Source organism: Rhinopithecus roxellana, chromosome 21 (assembly GCF_007565055.1).
Source record: "Rhinopithecus roxellana isolate Shanxi Qingling chromosome 21, ASM756505v1, whole genome shotgun sequence".
NCBI classification, from domain to species: Eukaryota; Metazoa; Chordata; class Mammalia; order Primates; family Cercopithecidae; genus Rhinopithecus; species Rhinopithecus roxellana.
This window is the reverse complement of record NC_044569.1, coordinates 12,729,868-12,750,842: the sequence shown is the minus strand read 5'-3', so window position 1 is coordinate 12,750,842 and position 20,975 is coordinate 12,729,868. Positions and strand designations below refer to the sequence as shown.

The 20,975-nt window shown below is 40.9% G+C and overlaps 1 protein-coding gene across 1 annotated transcript in view; it reads right to left on the bottom strand.

Moving 5' to 3' along the window:
- Positions 1 to 11,767, bottom strand: part of EPB41L3 (erythrocyte membrane protein band 4.1 like 3) — a 153,523-nt gene extending 141,756 nt beyond the window's left edge. The window contains 1 exon segment of the mRNA XM_010373386.2: positions 11,643 to 11,767. The gene's annotated coding sequence lies outside the window, so the exon portion shown is untranslated.
- Positions 11,768 to 20,975: the final 9,208 nt, after the last annotated feature.

Here is a 20,975-nt window from a genome sequence, read left to right as displayed (position 1 = left end):
GGGTGCAAACAAAAAGAAAGACTTGGTAAAATGTTAAACATCCCCTAAATGATAGTATCTACAGGAGCGCTCCACACGCAAAGTCTCTGGGCTTTGATTTTGCTCAGTGTTCACTGGTATTTGAAATCTTATTTACTACTCATCCCCTTGTTTAAAATACAGTTTCCAGGAGAGTACAATCTGATTTGTTCATCACTGTAACCCCAGCACTGAGTATGGTGCCAGGTTCATAACAAGCATTCCATAAGTATTTGTGAAATAAACAAACAGATAAAAGAACAGAGAAAGGAACAAAATTTTACAAAGGCTCAAAGAGTCACATTTTGGCACATGCCATCAGTCTAGTCTTTTCACTTTCAGCGTGTATCTCAGTACTTCAAACTATCATTGGTGCCAAATGAGTATCCTGCCTGGACAAATCTTAATTTCAAAGACACGTGTCTGACAACCAAGCAGTTGGGAAGAAACATTGGCAATAAGCTTAAGGAGGAAACTGGGTCAAAAGATGGGTTGGTTTAATTTTGCTTGGTTCTTTATTCTAGGAGATGCTTGAACTAGGATATTTGGAGAAGAGATCATTCAGAAGCCGCTCTGAGTAGAAAAGACCTGGATTCATCTTGGGGGTCAATAAAGCATTTACTGAGATAAGGCGCCTGGGGGATTGGCCTTGATCTGAGCAGCACAAAGGCCCTTACACACTCTAACATGACGGAATAAGATGCTTTACAATTCTAGCCAGGAGAAGCCTCAGGCAGTGATATCAAGTTGGAATCCAAGTCTTAAATAAGAGTATGGAGAAATAAGAGGTATGATGGTAAGTCAGTAAGACCAGTAAATGTGTGAGAGGAACATTTTACTGGACACTGAGTGGGCAAAAAAAGAAATGAAATTTAATTTATTCATATACGTATATTCTACCCTTTGTCAAAGATCTTTTCACATGTCTTGTCTTAATGTGAAAACCCTTAGATGTAACTCCAAAATCGCAATTTTGATGACAACTGGAGAAGGTTCAAGGAGGGGGAAAAAAGCCAATGTCTGAAAATGGTCACATAATTTATCGGGCTTGCTGCTTCTTTGCACCAAGACATGGCCATGCTGTCAGAAAAGCTTAAGACCCTAAGGCTGAATGGCAACTACAGCTCCAAAGACTGAAGTTTCTTCTTGAATTTATCTTCGGAGTCTAAGAAACTGATGCAATTTAAATGTGATATACAGTGACTTTGGTTTTGTTGTCCCCGTATGTGCATTATGTGAGTGTGTGTGTCCTTCTCGAATATGAGCTTAGGAAAAAAATGCTAATAAATAATAATGTAGTCTGACCATTTACCACTGATATGAACGTCACTAAACACAGCAACATTTGTAAAGAAAGCTTTTAATCATCTTAAGTTTCACATATATAAGTGAAGAACTTCATAATATCTTAAAAGTATCTGCTGTAATCCCAGCACTTTGGGAGGCCGAGATGGGCAGATCATGAGGTCAGGAGATCGAGACCATCCTGGCTAACACAGTGAAACCCCGTCTCTACTAAAAAATACAAAAAACGAGCTGGGCGGGGTGGCGGGCGCCTGTAGTCCCAGCTACTCAGGAGGCTGAGGCAGGAGAACGGCGTGAACCCAGGAGGCGGAGCTTGCAGTGAGCTGAGATCTGGCCACTGCACTCCAGCCTGGGCGACAGAGCGAGACTCCGTCTCAAAAAAAAAAAAAAAGTATCTGTAGGACCCACATAGCTCAGTATGATTTTGACCAGCAGGATCACATTTACTCATAGAAACATCTCTTCTTCAAGGCCATTTTACTCTATTACCAATCACAAAGCAAGAAAATTAACCCCAACTGAAGAGATATTAAGAGCTATGTACTTTAATTAGATTCTTACTCAACCATTGTGACCATTCTGCTACATAATCATCATTATCCCTATTTAACAGATAAGAAAACTAACCTTTTATCCTACTTCCTTAACCTTTCAAATTTTATGTCATTTCCTAGGGCCACAGAAGTTACAAGTGATGGACCAGCCATAAAGAAGCCCAAGCATTCTGAGTCCAAGGCCAGGTTTCTTTGCTCTACGCTAAACATTCTCTCCAACATTAGTACTGTTTATTTATATTGTAACTTCCTTCCAGGTTAAATGCTTATTTGACAATAGTGAAGAAGCTGGAGAGTCATTAAGACAAAAGTCCTTAAAACAGTGTGTCTCAAAATGTGGTCCAGGGACCACATGGATCAGATTTCACCAAAGTACTTGTCAGGACATAAGGAGGTCTGGATCCAATTCCAGATCTATTAGATGATAATCCATGGATTGGTCCCCAAAAATTCCTTTTTAACAAACTCATCAGGTAGTTCTGTTGTATGTGAAAATTTGAAAACCACTGTGTCTCATTCTTTGCAAACCTCTACTGTTATCTAGAGTTTCACACTCAAAAAATCCTGCATTCTCACTGAGGGCCATCTTTTGGATTATGGGTTTTGTAATGGAATGTCACAAAATTCTATACTCATCTTGAGGATCTTACAATTCCTAACACATGTCCCTAAAAACAAGCAAAGAGGACAACAGCATATACTACTGAAATGAGAAAACATGTACTATGTGTACATTCTCATTAGACTGGTTCTAGATGTCTTCAAACACAGATCTCATTTCAACCCTGAGGTAGGCAGCATCCTCATCTGTTCACTCTGGGGAATCTTGCCTAGAGAAATAGAGTACCCCACCGACAGTTACCTAGCTCAAAGTTAGCAGATGTTTCCATCTGTATCTTCCGTAACTCCTCGTATTTTCTTTATTCTGCAACAAGGATCCCCCACTGCTGGGCCAAGGACAGAGCCGCACAACTGGAGGTGAGTGGTGGGCGACTGAGCACTACCACCTGATCTTTGCCTCCTGTCAGATCAGAAGTGGCATTTGATTCTCATCAGAGTGCGAACCCCATTGTGAACTGCACATGCGAGCGATCTAGGTTGTGCATTCCTTATGAGAATCGAATGCCTGATGAGCTGAAGTGGAACAGTTTCTTCCTGACACCATCCCTCACAATATCCGTCCATGGAAAAATTGTCTTCCATGAAACCCCAGCCTCTGCACCAAGGGCAGGGTCACACAGCAGGAGGCGAGCAAAATGGAGGTCCTTGGTGCCAAAATGGTTGGGGACCCTGTTCTACAATATAACTTCCCCCAGTGAATTACTGCTCTCATTTCAAGAATTCAAAGGAAAAGCTCTCCAGATGTCTTGAGCAGACAAATTAATCAACCTCTACTTTCTAAGTCTTATACTTAGCCAGTAAGCATATTCCTTCTAAAGTTAATAAAAGCTGTCACCGAACCACACAAAATGGTATAAAACATACCAAAATTCATCAAGAGTAATTCTCTGTAATGAAACTACCAAAAACTCCCTGCATCTCTGGGACGTTAGTAACTCTAGATACAAATTATGTAGAAGGATGCAACTGTCAGGGCCAGCCTGAGACCTCCAGACGCCCTGATGGCATCATCTCACAGAAGCCTGGGTGCACCGTTCCAGCTAGCACCGCCTTCAGGATCATAAAGCTATTCTCCTCAAATGGGTGAATGAAGACTGGATTCCAGGTAAATCGAAGATTCATCAAAATAATGGGATTGTGAATAACATAACAGAGCAGCCCACATCCCTCGAGAAGTAAATAGAATATGACATTTGTTACCACTCTATTGCTGAGGATGAAGGAAGGGTTGGGAACTGCGAGAGAGACCAAAGGAAGCTTAATATTTTCCATCTCTGGAAGCCCAATGACCCCCTATACCTACTAAACGATGCCAGACCCTGGGTGTTTTGACTCTGGAGAGCCTAGTTCAGGTCCAGGCTGCTGTATCTGGTGTCCCTCAAGGCATGCCAAGAGGCACATGGGAGAATGGTGAGCACCTAGCAACTCAGCTTAGGCTTAGCTGGGTGAGCTCGGCCCTCCATGAAGAGATGACATTAAATTCTGAATTTTAAAAAATCAGGAAATATATGGTGAAAGTTTGCTTTAGTTTGTTAGAACTAAATATTCACACACAACATGGAGATATACACAATCATCAGAGATTTTAATTTTTTTTAATATTCTGTTTTACCGCAAGCCTCTTTATATGTATATAAGAAGGGAGTCATGAAGCGTAGGCACCAAGTGGCAGGAGGTAGGGGGGCTGGATGACAAAGCTTCACATCATCACCATTATTAAGGTAATGATCCTTTACCAGTATTGCACAAGACCAAAAGAAAGTATTTATTTACCATTAAAAATAATGATGTGGGTATAGATTTGCATGCATGAAAAAGCTGCCGCCAGACACACTGTTACATTTAAAAAAAAAAAAAAAAGTGTGGCGGGGCACAGTGGCTCACGCCTGTAATCCCAGGACTTTGGGAGGCTGAAGCGGATAGATCACTTGAGGTCAGGAGTTCCGAGACCAGCCTGGCCAACCCGGTGAAACCCCATTTCTACTAACAATTAAAAAAAGAAATAGCCAGGTGGGGTGGTGGGCGCCTATAATCCCAACTGCTGCTTGACAGACTGAAGCAGGAGAATCGTTTGAATCTGGGAGGCTCACTAGAACCCAGGAGGTGGAGGTTGCAGTGAGCTGATATTGCACTACTGCACTCCAGCCTGGGCAACAGATTGAAACTCTGTTCTCAAACAAATAAACAAACAAAAAATAGTTACATAGAAGTATTTAAGATAGAAGTCTATTCATGTAAAATATTATGTAACCTATGTGTAAGTCTGTATATGTGCAAAATGATGCTACTGTTACTTACACAGTACTTGTGATATACCAGACACCTTGTTCAGTGTTTGCATGTATTACATCATTTAATCATTATATCCATGAGACATAAGCATTATGCCCATTTTATAAATGAACAAACAGGCTCTAGGAAGTTAAAAGAACCATGCCGCATAGTTATTAAATAGCAAGGCCAAGAGCCTAACCCAGGTCTGTCCTATTCCACTCTGATACGTAATACATTCAGAAAGGCAGATAATGAAATTTCTTTCTTTGGTTTTTCAGTATTGTTAGAATATATTTTAAAGTGAGAATGTATAATTTTTAATATTTCAAATAACTGAGATATACTCATTGAAAGGATAAATAAGAAGAAAAATCTTTCCATATTTAGTATATCTCATTTTCCACCTTAAACAATCCAAAAGTAGTATTTAATCCTCAGTTAAATACTCCCACAAAAATATGGAATGAATTGCCAAAATATCAATCATTGAGAGAAAAAAACATCATATTCAATTTCTGCAAAATTTTGGATAACTCCATTAACTAAAGACCATCTGTCTCCTGATTCCTATTCTTCCAACTCATCCTACACTTATCACGAGAAAAAAATATTCTTCTTCCCTACTCAACCACTTTCAATGACTCCCCACTACCTAGCAAAGTCCAAAATATCCCTTACTCTCATATCCAAAAGCCTTCCACAATCAGACCTCCCACTCCCTCCTTAGGCACATCTCCCGTTACTCCCCAGTGTACAGGCTATATTCCAGCTAAAGGTAGGTCTCTTGACTTCTGGAATGTCCTGTCTGGAATGTCTGCTCAATGACTAATTGAGATTCTCTATCAAAATCCAGTCATCTTCCCAAGGCCAAAAAGGAAAGTCAAAATGGGAAATGAAGAATTTTCAGTAGATTTTTTCCTATAAAAGGATGCACATATCCTTTCATAGGAAACAATGAATAATACACAGAAAAACAATCACTGATACAGAGAATGGATAGCGTAAAATAAGCACTACATATTATAAAGTACATTTCAAAAAAATTGCACAGCCAAACGATAAACCTTCACGACACTGATTATAAGAGATAACATTATGTTACATAGCACTCTGCCAATTAAGCTATGACTCATACATTTTCAGAAACTGGAATTTTCATTTTCTTCTTATCTAAAGAACTCAAATTGATTTAGTTATTCAACGCATAAAGAAAATATAAACAAAATAGATTGGCCAAGGTGTTCCTAAAAATTCTTACATATTCAGAATTCAACTCTTCCAAATTGCACATCAACTAAGAGTTACTGCAATCTATGCTTTTCCACACAGTATCATCTTGAGTCACCACAAGCACTAGAAATGCATCACTTAAGAGTGCTCCATTACTGTCTCCAGGATTTTCTCCAATAGACTAACATCCAATGTCCAATTTTTGATGCATATTCACAATCAATGAATTAAGTTGCCAGCTTTTTCTCTGCCACATGGCTGAGAGCCATGTAAGACATATCCCAATTTCAGAGATGTTAAATGTGAAAAAATAACTTTCTTTTAGAAATGATGAAATTTGGGGCTTGAATCAAATACAAAGAAACTCGCTATTTGAGGATGTAAACACAGGCATGTACAAAAATGACCGAAGAAGAGAGAGCTAAAACAGAAAATAGTTTTCCTCTCTTTAGTTCAATGCTAGGAGATCAATATCATCTTCCAGCACTAATCCTTTTCAGCTTTTGTCACCGTCCCATTTGATCCCTCCCCTCTTCAGAGGACACCCTCCACACTGATGTCCTCCATGACACCAATTAGAGCTGGCAGGAAAGGAAGCCGACTCCCTGCAGTTCTTCCCTCAAAGAAACCATTCTTCTTTTCTCTTGGTACCTGCAGGATTCTCTTCCCTGATATGGCAAAACCTCTAGGACCTACCCAATTTGAGCTACAGACAGAGGTAACAATCTTGTTATGAAGAGGAGCATGCCATTAAAAATAATGACTACATACATGAGTCCGGTAATTCTCGTTTTTAAATAAAGCAACAATGCTTTTTAAACCTTCTCCAAGATTTTTTTTTTTTTTTGGTAGTAAAGCATAAGTTACAAATGGCCCCACTTTTTAGACAATTCTACAAGTATTTACTGAAGGCTTTAAGTGTCTAGTCCTCTACTCGGTTTGGGAAAGAAACTTCAAAAGAAATAACTCCCTATCCTCATCAAGCACCCACCCAATATAACTGGAAAGAAAAATATATACTCAAGGCAGGTTAAATACTGCATTTGTTTTCTAGGTCTAATATAGACCTTTCAGCGTTCTCTCTCTCGCGCTCTCTCTCTCTCTCTCTCTCTCTCTCTGTTTTAGTTTGTAAGGCAGGGTTATAAGAACAACGTATCAAAATGTCAGCAATCTAAAAATTAAGTTGTCAGCTTTTTCTCTGTACTGCAAATTACAAAAGAATTAGGGGTTTGGTGCTAATAGAAGCTTACAATTCCAAAGTATGCAATTTAACCAGTCATTGCAAGGACTAAAAATGCACGACCAAAGACATTTCAACCAAGTAATCTGCAGTTCTGGCATCTAATTTCAACTTCTCTACTTGTGCCATTCTTCCCAATTTGTTTCTTCTTTATGCTTTGAAACTCTGCTCTGGAATTGCTACATAGTTAAGAAAGAACTGCCCAGAGCTCCTACATACATAATACACTCACATGAAAATTGTCAGTCATCTTAGCAAGGAGGTATGGAAAAGACAAGGAACATCTGCAGCCATTCTGTGGTTCTTCATTTTTTATGCTGATATTACTATAAATTCAGAAAGGAAAACATGAAATGTACTTTATTGTTTCTGAATTTCAGTCTTATCATTTATTCAACACTAATTTGGGTGAAACATGTCTCTGATCACCTCTCTACTAGAATTCTAAATTAGGATTAAAATGCTAAATTATAAAATAATTAGTATATAAAACAAAAATGGAAATGGAAATCAATTACTCCAAATCACTGCAGATATCTTCTACACTTATGAAATACCTTTTTCCATTTTTTCCAATTGCCAACTGCAATCACATCACTTAAAAATAAATGAGAACATTGCCTACCCAATAAGTAAATTGCATCTTCAGAGAGATCACATACTTTTTTAAAATTACTAATAACCTAAATCGAGAATTTAAAAAGAATGCTCTTTTAGTACAAAGAACAGTAAGAAATATGTTGACTCAATATATAAATACAAATATACTCATTTTTCTTGTTCTTTAATTTTGTAAATGGCCCTTCTAAAAAATTACAGTATTTTTCTCTACAAAAGGAATATTCAATGTTTTCTACTATTTCACACTCACAAAACACACACACACACACACACACCTCTCCTTCCTTCCTCTTGGAGACACATTTTCCCATGTAGTCTTACATTCATTTATATCTTCTAATTCTCCAAACAATACCTCGCAATGCAGTTCAACTTGAGAAAGGAGAGTCTCAGTCATTGATCAGGCAAAGTTGTAAAGCCAGCGAGATGCTTCAGATGGTCTGGTTTTGCCTGCCCCACCCTTGTTTCCTGTGAGCCATAGTGATGTCACAACACCAGGCAGGACAATGACTTCACTGCTCCAGTCCTTGCTTCTGAGCACACAATTCCTCACAGCCAAGGCAAACCAAGTAACTGCAGAACCCTCCCCGGGCTGAGCGCCTGATGAATTCCCAACAAATCAGCAGCTAGCTAGCCTTCTGAAAGAAACAGATGCAGTGATCGCACGATTAAGGATCTCTCTAAATGAAGTGGTGCTAAAGATAAATCTGATTCATGGGTTTCAATTGTGAGTCTCTATTCCACGGAAAACTGATGGGGTACTGAGAGGAGACTATGGGAATTAAAGATGTCAGGGTAGATTACTCAAGCAACCTCTCTTGGCCGGGCTCGGTGGCTCACGCCTGTAATCCCAGCACTTTGGGAGGCCGAGGCAGGCGGATCACCTGAGGTCAGGAGTTCCAGACCAGCCTGGCCAACGTAGTGAAACACTGTCTCTATTAATAAAAAACAAACAAAAAAAAAAAACAAAAACTAGCCAGGCGTGGTAGTGATCGCCTGTAATTCCAGCTACTCGGGAGGCCGAGGCAAGAGAATTGCTTGAACCCGGGAGTCAGAGGTTGCAGTGAGCCGAGACTGTGCCATTGCACTCCAGCCTGGGCGACACAGTGGGACTCCATCTCAAAAAAAAAAAAAAAAAAAGTCCCTCTCTTCTTTATACATAGTCAAATTCTCACAGAAAGACAACATTTATTCCTCAGTCTACTCTTAAGAGTTCTACTTTACTGGAGAGGACATGAATTCTAGTTTGTGAATTTTAGGGAAAGTACTAACTTAAAAGATGAACGCACATCATGTAACATGGAAGAAAATACTTTTACAGTATTTTACAGAAAACACTTTTTACAGCAAGTTCCTGCCACACTTAATCTAATATACCATATAAGTCCAGAAAAGATTCACAAGATAACAGCAACACATCTCTCAGTACATGGATAGTTGCATCTCTTCTACCTAGGTGGCCCCTTAATGCATTTGACCAACCAGTTCTTAAAAAACAATTATAAATAAAATTGCATCCGATCAAGTTTAAAAATATCCTGATCTTTTATTTCAACACAAAGTTGGCCAAAGTCCAAGCACTGTACAAGAATTGATGAAAAATTGCTTTTAACCTAAATCGTATTCAAGCAGAAGAAATGTCTTAAACATTAAATGTAAATATTTCACTGAGACGCTGACATTTGACCTACGGCTCCTGAATCCTTCACCTAAAAGGGATTTACAAACTAAAGTGGCTACTCTTCTTGTTATGGATGAATTATTCACAAAACGTGATCTGTTTTGAAAAACTTATTTTGGCTAAAGTGTATTAACTAAATAAACTTGATGCAGTAAGTTGTGCATCTGATAGTTTGCTTTTCTAAACTACCAGAAAACCATAATGCAAATGAGACGGTATTAAGCATTCAGCTATCAATGCCTTGCAAATTAACAAATTGAAGTCACGCTTCTCCAGTTTAGTGTTTATTCCCTCTCACATTAATTTTGTTACTCCAACTAAAGTTTTTAAAGTTTGATACCAAAATTAACATGCATTTTTTAAACACTCCCTCTGAGCCAAGACAGAAATCACCTCTCAGTCCCCAGAGTTCACTGGAGCTTGATGTGCTGCTCTCTTTTCTTAATAGGGCTTTTCTGCTTAATTTGCTGTAATTGGGACTACGTCCATGGCTTACAGACATCAAGTGGAATTTTATCATTTTTGTTTCCTTGAGACTTTAAAAATCAGGGTGAATTTCAAAAATAATGTTTTTAAGCACTTCGTGCGACGCTTCCTGTACTATAGAAGTTAATGCTACCAAAAGAAACTCCAGCACACCTGGCCACCTCAGAGAGCTTAAAATTCCCATTGCAACCCCCGCCCCCCAAAAGGACAGGCAGGATATCTGCAAAAGCAATTCCGCAAGACTAATGTAAAAAAGCTGAAACAACTTAAACACGCAATGGAAGCACTGCATTAGCAGGACTGCCGGGCCCTCGCAGGACCTCCCAGCCCAACCTCCACAAGTAATTAATACCACATGTTTTCTTCATCATTCTATTTGTTCTGTTCCGCAATCATCTCTACCAACTTTAACCCTGGGCTGCAACTAAAGGAAAAACCCTAGGAAACTTCAGATCCGTAATATAAAAAGAAAATTGAGAAGAATACTCTCATTGCAAGGGACCACAGTTACAATTTACTAGGTAACCACACCCACCGCATTGCAGAAGCCATGAACTTCGCGGGCGTGGCGGGGGGGGGGGAAGGGGAAGAAGTCGGGCGAGATTAGAGGCGAAACCCGAAAAAGCAAGCCCCTGCGGCAGCAACCAGGAAACACCCGCCAGGAACTGGCTGACACCCCAGCTCCAGCAGTGCGAAGCCCCAGCCTCCCCACCCCCACCGCTGCAGAGCCGCCTTCGCAGACACCTCCCGAGGCAAATCGCAGCCCCGAGGGCGCCAGGTGAGTCGCGCCGGCCCGAGCCCCCGGGCCACGACAGGCCGACCCAGGCGCCCCCGGTCCGCCCCCGGATGCCAGAGGCGAGGGGCCCCTGCAGGTGACCAGGCCCAGGGCAACCCCGCTTGGACGCTCCCTCCTCCTCCCCCTCCGGCTGGGGGCCGCTGCCCCAGTTCGGAGAACGAGGCAAGTTATATAAAAGCGGCCGACCCCGCTGCCCAGCGGGGATGCTTTGTGCGGAGCGCACCTTACCGGCCCCGCGTCGCGCCCGCCCGCGCCTGCACCGGGACGAGCCCGCAGCCGCCGCGCACTGAGCGCACGCCCCCCCCCCCCCCGCGGCCCGCCAGCCGCCACCCGCCCGGGCGGCGCCGCAGTGTCGCCCCCTGTCCCTCGCACCTCCCCGGGGGAGGGGCCGGCCCGCGCTCGCCCCCAGTCCGAGGGGCAACTTAAAACATGGCGCCCCGGGCGGGGGATTTGCGAAAATTGCCGGAGAAGGGACGCGGGGACCGAGTTGCCCCATCGGCCAGGGATCCCAGGGAGGCCCCCAGGCCGGAGGCCGGGACTCAGGCTCTGCGCGCCGGCCCAGCCACTGCTGCAGCGCGGCGGGTGGAGCGGGCGGGGGGCGCGGCGCACAGGCTTGGCCCGCCGAGGGTCCCGGCGAGCGGGAGGGCGGTTGGGGACCCCGGGCGCAGAGCTCGGGATTCGGGAGACCGCGCGGCGCCGGAGCCACGCGTCAGCCCCACAGCCCGTGCGCCTAGCCCCAGGCCTCGGGCTCTTCCTCCGCACCTTGTAAAGCCGAGACCCCCTCGCAGTCCCCACTCCGGGAGGCGGAAAAGTTACCTGGGATCAGCGGGTAGCCCAGGCGCGCCGCGGCGTGAGGACCAAGCTCGGGCGCGCGTCCTCGGCGGCGGTGCGCAGGAGACTCGGGCGTGGGGAGGAAGCCGCAGCCCAGGGCTGCTCGCCGCGGCTCCCCCCGCCCCCCTGTTGCAGGAGACACCGAGGCTCCGCGGAGCTGCGACGGGGGCCCACGCCCAGAGACCGTGCAAGGAAAGCCAACCTCGTCCTGCCTGCCCTCCCAGCCGCGGGGGAGGGGGCCACCGCAGTACTTCAGGACAGTTACATGGGCACAACCTCCTCCTTCCTGGCGCAGGGTCAGGCTCCGCGGACGACGCCTGGAGACAGCTGCCAATGCCAATAGCTTTAGCCCTTGATTTCCACTTAGATGATGGCCTGGCCTCTCCAGCCCCCTCTCCCCTCCCAGACATCCCCTGTGAGAAAGGAGGGAGGGGGTGTTCCTGACCTTCAGGTGAGTTATTTATTGGCTAGGGACTGCAGTTTTGTTTTGTTTTTTTTTCTTTTTGGAAAGAAAATAAAAATCAAGTTGGTGGTGCCTTGAAGTCATGTTAATAGAGAAGATCTGAATTAATGGTTGATAAGAGAAGTCGCCCATCTTTCAGTAACTCAGCTACTCCATCCTCTCCAGTATCTATAAAGCTTTCCACTGAAATGGAGCGGAGGGGGCTCACTGATTTGTAAGTGAAATAAGTAACTCCTGGTCGTCTCACAATATCTTAAGATCTGACCGAGTAACTAAGACATTTAAGAAATGTTTTTATGGGCACAAAAAGAATAGAATGAATAAGACATAGTATTTGATAGCACAACAGGGTGACTATAGTCAAAATAATTTGTACATTTTAAAATAAAGTATAATTGAATTGTAACACAAAGGATAAATGAAGGATGGATTTCCTGTTTTCCATGATGTGATTATTACACATTGCATGCCAGTAGCAAAACATCTAATGTACCCCCATAAATATATATACATTTTTAAATATATATACTATGTACCCACAAAAATTAAAATTAAAATATTAAATATTTTTTAATTTTTAAAATAAATTTTATGTATATTTAAGTCATACAACATAAGATACATATATAGTAAAATGGTTATTATAGTAGATCAAATTAGCACATCTGTCATCTCACATAGTTATGCATTTCTCCCAACACCCCTCTACTTGCGGCAAGTGTAGCTATAATATACTCATTTAGCAAAATCGTGAATACAAGACACTTCTTAGCTCTAGTCCTCGTGTTGTACATCAGATCCTTTTCATGTTGTACATTATTTTTTTTTAAATAGAGCCCTCTCCAAATCATCCGGTTGCCCCTCCAGGAGCTCAGGGACTCATTAAAAGAGGAAAAAAAATGGATTAACAAAAATATTGCATTTGCTACTGGGTGCCAAAGACAGGATACAGAACACGTGCCTCTGGGAGGGATTAGTGGGCCTGATCTGTCAGTGAGGCCTGGAGAGGTGGGGAGACTTGGTGCAGGTTTCTAGAGGAAAACTTTAGTAGGAAAGGGGGATGGCATTTGATTTCCTTGGCTGGAGTGGAAGGGTTTTTTCATGTTGAAGAGGGAGAAGGTTGGAAAATTATAGTTACTATGTTGCTATGGAGTTTATGGGACTATATTCTATACGTGTACAGCTTTGGGAAATTTTGAGCAAGAAAGTGTGACTTAAGTAATGTTTTAGGAAAACTAATCTTATGGCTCTGCAAAGACTAGAACAGATGGGCAAATACCAGGTTGGTGATAGGAGGAAACTATGGCATTAAAACAGTTACCAGAGGTAATGAGGGCCTGAACTGCCTTTCAGGTGACAGATAAAGGTGACATTTCCAATAGTGGATGCTTGGGAATTAACTGCATTTCCTGTCAGGAGGTGTTGCATATGAGTATTAGAGATATATATGCACATATCACATATGCACCTGTATGACTCCATGTGTGTGTGTGTGTGTGTGTGTGTAGCATATAAGGTATGTGAATGAAGAAAGAATTCGTTTTCCTGTTTTGCATGTACACTAAAGCACTCTCTATTGAAAGTGGACTTGAATAAATTGTATTGTTTACAATAAACACTCATTTGGCATTATCATTCAAGACACAGATGGCTCCATATTTTCATTCATTTTATTGCAGTATTTTTGCTATTTTTTTAAATTGAAAGCAAACTTTTTCTTATGACTCATGAATCTTAATCTTTGTGGTGATGAAAATCAGCAATAGTGCCTGAATGGCAATTTTCTTGAGAGAACAATGTTAGACAACTAAGTAATTTTTTTAATTAGAAATACCTATCTAGGCCCAGGCGCGGTGGCTCATGCCTGTAATCCCAGCACTTTGGGAGGCCGAGGTAGGTGGATCACGAGGTCAGGAGTTCAAGACCAGCCTGGCCAAGATGGTGAAACCCCGTCTCTACTAAAAATACAAAAATTAGCTGGGCGTGGTGGTGGGCGCCTGTAATCCCAGCTACTCAGGAGGCTGAGGCAGAGAATTGCTTGAACCTGAGAGGTAGAGGTTGCAGTGAGCCGAGATCTCACCACTGCACTCTCGCCTGGGCAACAGAGGGAGACTCCGTCTCAAAAAACAACAACAACAAATGAGCAAACAAAACCCCATCTAATTATAGTAATATTCCATGAACTGAAAATTTGGAGTAAAAATCATACTGCTGTATAGTTTGATAGGAAATCTCAGAAGCAATTACTTTGGAATCCTCTGGATTTGACCAAGACTCTCTATTATTTTTTTTCCCCCTAGCACAGACAGGGAGAAAAAGAAACATCCAATTCATGAGTGGTGCATAGCTGCATAGCTCCCTCAGCAACTTGCTTGCATCTTCCTAATAGCAATCTCTTCATTCTTTCTTGTGAATCCCATGCAGGATCCTGTCTTAGTCCTCTCTGTCTCCGCACAGTGCCTCACTGGGCACACTGCAAGCCAAGCACTTAACATTTTTGCTAAATGAATGAATGGACATTGAATAATGAACTAAGCTGTCACTTTTCTTCAGGGATTCAGCTTCCTCATGTATAAAATTAGGGACTGATTCTAAAATTCTGTATGGTTCAATAATATTAGGGTTCTATAAAACTAAAAGATGCATCACCGCTTACTACTTAGTAAAAGCAATAATGAAAACCCTACTATTTAACTCTCATCAGGAAATAATGAGCTCTTCCACACAGAAAGGAGAAGGAACATAAAGTAGAAAGCAAGATGAAGATACAATTGAATTTGCTTGCTTTCTTAGAATACTAACTTCTCTCCTTTTCCCTCTCACTACCAAAAATAAAGCCCCTATAGCCCCAGAGAATTCTTTATTCTTGTCAGTGTAACCCCCCTCACGGTGCTGTTTCAGTAAGTTGTAGAAAAGTAGTTCTTGGGTCCAGTAAATGCCTTTTACACAGTCCTAGAATTAGTGCCAATTTGGCATGAGAACTCAGTTCTTCAGATTCTTAATTTACTATGTCCACACAGTGCTAAAGGGAGTGTTATGCAAATACTGAAATAATCCATGGAAAGTCAGAAAGATTCTGTGACTCTAGCCTAGGTTCTTAGGATGCCCATTCTGGTCTCCGCTACCTTAACTTGGGCTTCCTCTATGCTAATCTTATTTATGGACTTCCTGAAATTACTCTACTGTATATAAGTTATATCACTGAAGGCCACCAGCTATCAAGAATTCTAGCCACAGTGCAGAGAAAAGGGTGCAACTTACTTCAGGTAAGATATGTGTGTAAATTCATCCCAAGCTGAAGAGATTGGATCCCCCTGAACCTCTATTCCACCTCAAATGTCAATAGAGTACTGACTCCTTGAGCGAATGAGTAACTGGTATTCTGCTACCAGTTACGGGTAGCAATGATAACTCCAACCTGCTAGCCAAGACAAATAATTTGCAGTTGTATTGACAGCCATGTTGTCAGCGTTATGGACGAGACTCCAGAAAGAAATAATAGAGAATCAGTCTGGTTAAACTCATCTGAACTTTGCTCTCAAACATGAAAATTGAAGGAATATTGATGCTTGAGCAAACCCTACAAATGACACCCTAATAAACATGCACACTCATTTGGCCTCATTTATTCAACTTGATCTGCTGCCTTAGTGAAATGTTAACAACACTGGCAATAACTAGTTGAGGCTTATTTTATGCTCAGAATAATGTCAGGCACCTGAATTGCATATCAAGTTCTTGAAATCAGGATGTAAAGTCTTCAGCCACAGCATTACTGGGGACCATAAATAAGAGAAATACAGGGATGAATGCATAATTCAAAAGCAACAAGCTTATTCTTCTGAAATAAAAATTCATTGAAGAGTTTCTAGGTTCTGAGAATAGCTTTAAGTTTACAGCTCATTAAGGCTTCCAGATGCTCTCTTCATATTGAGTTTGTATACACCATTTCAGGGGTCTGTCTACATGCAAGGCACAGATGCAAAATGAAATAAAGTATTGATAAGTATAAATGTAGCACAAAATGTACAAAAAAGTATACATGAGAGGGAGCAAGTTTAGGCATGCTAACACCGTTTAAAATCATTCCTATTCATCAGAATTCCATATTTGCCTTTTTTCTCTTTGTATTCTTATATAAAGAATAGCCTTAAAGGTGGACCAGTACGTAGTATGTAAGTTTTATTGTATTAAAACATATCCTTATTGATATTTGTACTTTCTCCATTTCTAGTAAATTTTAGAAATAAGTCTCAGCACTTTTAAATGGAATAATTTTAATAAAATTGTAAGGGTTATTCTAGTGATCAGTTCTTTATTAAATGTAAATGCTGAATGATTCTGTTCTTCTCAAGTAAAAATAAAAAATCCATTGAGAATGTTTTCTATTTAAGGATTTTATGTATTATAAATATGGAATGGTAAAATATGAATGCTAAAATACAAAGAATGGAAGTTGTTAATCTGTAATATTAAATTCAACTCTCAACCACGTGACCACAATTGAATTATATGCCAAGACACTTAACATTTTAATTACTTTCCCCCCAAAAGACAAAATAAATGCCAGCAAGCCTCTCCATCCCCTGTAAAGCTGTAAGTAACCCTAATCAGCTATTATGTTTCACCCCAGAAGCTATCAACAAAAATTAATTGAGGAAGAAATAGTAGATAGTAAGACACATTCAGCAGTCGGGCTTATTGACTTGTTAATGCTATCTCCTCTTCAGGCAAATGTGTGATGGTTAACTTTATAAACTAATAAACATACAGCAATAGCTACTTTAAGGAAAAACATTAGCTTTGTTTCTTAATGTAATTCCTGTTTTCCAGCATGTTTTTCCCCCCTTTCCAACTGTCTCACTGGTTGCAGATTTCAACAGTGAGGGTACAACCTGAAAATGTCATTCCACTGTAGTCCACAGCTTCCAGAATGCTCTGGGAATCATTGAGAACATCATCTAGAATATCCTGTCCCTTAAAATAAATTTGTTTAATAGGTCAAAGCCATTTGAAAGAAAGCCTTGGCTACTAACACTCTCCTATGCAAGATGTTTATTAGGGATTTGTCTGATACACAAGGCTTACTCATTTGTAAATGATACAAATCTGAGGATACCAGAGTTTCTCAAACTGGCTTATTTGTGCACAGTTTTCTAAGTTTTACATTTTTGTGTCAATAAATATCTTAAGAATGAAACTATCAGATGCACACCATTGATATCAGAATAATTCAAAGTGCTTGTAAATAATGCAAATTTGGGGGTCCAGCCTTAACTAAGTGAGTCGAGCTCTGGGGTGGGGTCCAGAGAGCAGGCATTTTTAACAAGTTCCCCAGGTGATTATAAATCACACTAAATCTTGAGAACCATTGATCTAGACAACCAGTCCATACCAACAATCCCACAGGTGACAACGTGTGTTCAGACATGTTTCATAGAAGTTGGAACAGAAAGGGGGTGGAAGAACAGCCTCACTCAGACATATACAAGAGCTGAACTGAAGACAATCTACACTACACATTTCACAGTTTGCAAGAGTTATTGCTTGAATCCTGTGATTGCATGCATCAGTCTGTAGCAGCAGTTCATTAGCAGTAAGTATAGTAATAAATAACAATGAAGGATTGTCCTGTTCCCAATTCCAGCAATAATTGGATTAGATGCCTATTTATTAAAGATTGCAGTAACACTGCAACTCTGACCTTAATTTCCAAGTTTTTACAAAGTTGCCAAGGGATGTCTCATTAAAATGGGAAATTGAGGACTAATTGCTGGCAGTTTTAGTTAAGTTTGAGATCTGACTATCTTAAACCCTGCAAATAGAGAATTTCAGTACATTTGGTATACCATACTCAAGCATTCCTTGGGCTGCTTAGTAAAACTTAGTGAACCAAATTAAATAAGGAAATTGACCAGAGGCTCCATCCTTCCAAAGCACAACATGAAGAATTTTGTTTCAGAAAAAACAATATCATTTATTGTTTTAAATTAGTGTGTTTTGTTAATTTTATTTTACAGGCCTTGTATTTCTCCTATCAATTTATATGGTTATTTTGGTTGTATACATGATGAACCCTATAAACTTAAATCTAGTTTTACATCTACATATGTTTAGAAATATTTTCTTTCATCAAAGGATGAGATTTCAGCTCAATAAAAGAGGACCATCATTCTAATATGTGCCCCGCTGTTTTATGAGCAGTGAGTTTCCAGTTACAATGTTTAAGGAGATGCCAGATGACATCTGTCAGTAATGCCCCAGAAGGCTGCTGCTGTCAGGAGGGCACTTGGGCAAAATCAGCTATAAGGTCCTGTCCAACTGGGAGATGAAATTGTGTTCCAAATGTTTGCCACTCAGGAACCAGGGCTTGCCTACCCTGTTTGAGGTAGCAACTCAAGCACTGACTTCATGAAGGAACATTCATGTACGTATGTACATGGTCTTTGAATCCCCAACAACTTCTCAATTATAGGTTGAGATTAATTTGTCATTGGTTCTGAGCTTTTTCTCCATAAATCTCACGACAGTTTCCACCACCTCTTCCCCTCCCACGTCTTCTCGGATCCATCAACTCTAATCTGCTTAGATTTACACAAGTCCTCAACCTCTCTAATGAAACCTTTCTTTATCTCTGAGCCAAGCTTTGGTGAATTAACATAAGTAGCTGGGCATGGTATTGTTTTTGGAGTCAAGGTATAAATATTCTGAATGGGAAACCATGAAGCCTATTTTGGAATTCTTCCTGGGTGTCTCAATGCCAATTCCCAAATTATCCCAGTGTTTAACAAAATCACACAGGCATGCAGTGAGCACATACCATCCTCCTGAATGCCATTATAGCTTGATGAACACAGCACCAAGTGATATCTGAAAATCGTTGTATAACCTTCAGCAAATTTCCACTTCTCTTGATGTGATATCAATATTCATTGAAATATTCCCTCCATTTTCTCTTTTACTAGCACAGATGGGTGGTTCTCAACCACAGCTGCACATTAGCAGAATCACGTGGGGGGATTTTTTAAAAAACAGCCACTGAAGCCTGGACGTGGTGGCTCACTCCTGTAATCCCAGCACGTTGGGAGGCCGAGGCGGGTGGATCACTTGAGCCCAGGAGTTTGAGACCAGCCTGGGCAATATATTGAGACCCCAACAAAAAATTTTAAAATTAGCCTGGTGTAGTGGAGCATGCCTGTGGTCCCAGGTACTCAAGAGGCTAAGGTGGGAGGATACTTGAGCCTGGGAGGGTGAGGCTGCAGTGAGTTGTGATAATACCACTGCACTCCAGCCTGGGCAACACAGCAAGACCCTATCTCAACAAAACAAATTTGTTAAGGCACTGAAGTGAATTACCACAGCTGGGTGATAGGTACACGTGAACTTATACAATTCTCTCTATTTTGTGTACATTTGAAAGGTTTCATAATTGAACGTTTAAATTTAAAAAGTTTTAAATATTGGTGCTTAAACTGTATCCCAAGCCAATTAGATAAGAACCTGTGGAGAGTGGGACCCAGGCAGCAGTATCTTTCAGCATTCCCCAAGTGACTTTTAGGAGTAAATGGAGTTGAGAAACAGGTAAAAGAAGACTAAAGCACATACTTAAATTGAATGTTAAGAATTCCTCAAAAGAGAGAGACTATAAAAATAAACATTAATAACAAGCACTTATTGATATCTTTAAAAAATCACCTGAAGTCCTTATAGAAACCACTGGATGACACGTGCATGTGCCCATTCTCTACGAAGTGAGTCAACTTTGAACAGGCTGGGTTTGCTTGGCAGTGCCTGCCATCAGATTTGTTGATTCCCACGCTCTAGGGGAAACCTATTACTGTAGCTGGCTACCCAATTCATAGTAATGTGTCAATAAAATGCTGGCATATTTCACAGCAGGCATAAAGAACTCATCACACGTTAAATATCGCGACTAGAATTTCAGCAACTCTTTAAACACCCAAAAGAAAAAAATATCATTTGTGGTTTTACTTTCCGTGTAATGTGTAGAAGTTACACACGAGCACTTGTTATCTCAGATGATGAATAATAGAAGGTTCCAACAGGTACTTTTTGATGAAACAGATAAAAATATTTGAAAAACTGGAGGAGCCTGTAGGAAATTGTGTCTAAGTGAATATAACCTGACGTTTTATGAATTGGATCTAGTGATTTTCCCCAGGTGTGTTCAGGCATTGGGATACTGCTACATCACGATACCCGGCCCAGGGATCTCTGTTTTCACTAAGAGCTAAAATTTACTGAGCATTTACCTTATATGAGGAACTGTTTTACAAGCTATTGTTCCAGATGAATAGCTTTCACCATCACCAGAACCCTCCAAGTTGGAATCTATTATTACCCTTATTTTCAAAAGAGGTCAATGAGGCAGAAGCTGTTTCAACAAGGTGCCCGAGGTTACACAGATTTGGCTATCAGAGCCAGGATGCAAGCTCAGGTAGTCTGACTTCTGAGCTAGTCCTCTAAAGCCTCTAACTAGACAGTCAAATAAATACATACACACCTATATTCAGTTAAATCATATGAAATTGCCAATATTCAACTGTTTTGACTTTCAGAGCAGTAACTTTATAGCACAATAATATACTCCAATGAGAACACATTGCATTGGCTACAAAGAAGAGAAACAGAGTTAAGGAAAGACTATTTCTATGACTATGGACACATTAGAGAACAGAAAAAGTCTTCCAAAAAGTCACTAATTTAGAAAGAATATGCAGGTTGTTTATAGTCTAAGAAGCTACTAAAAGAACGTAAGGCAACTGCTAATAAAATTATAATTATTATTATTAACTTTTATTTACCTCTGCTGTGTGCCACACAGTGTTTTAAGG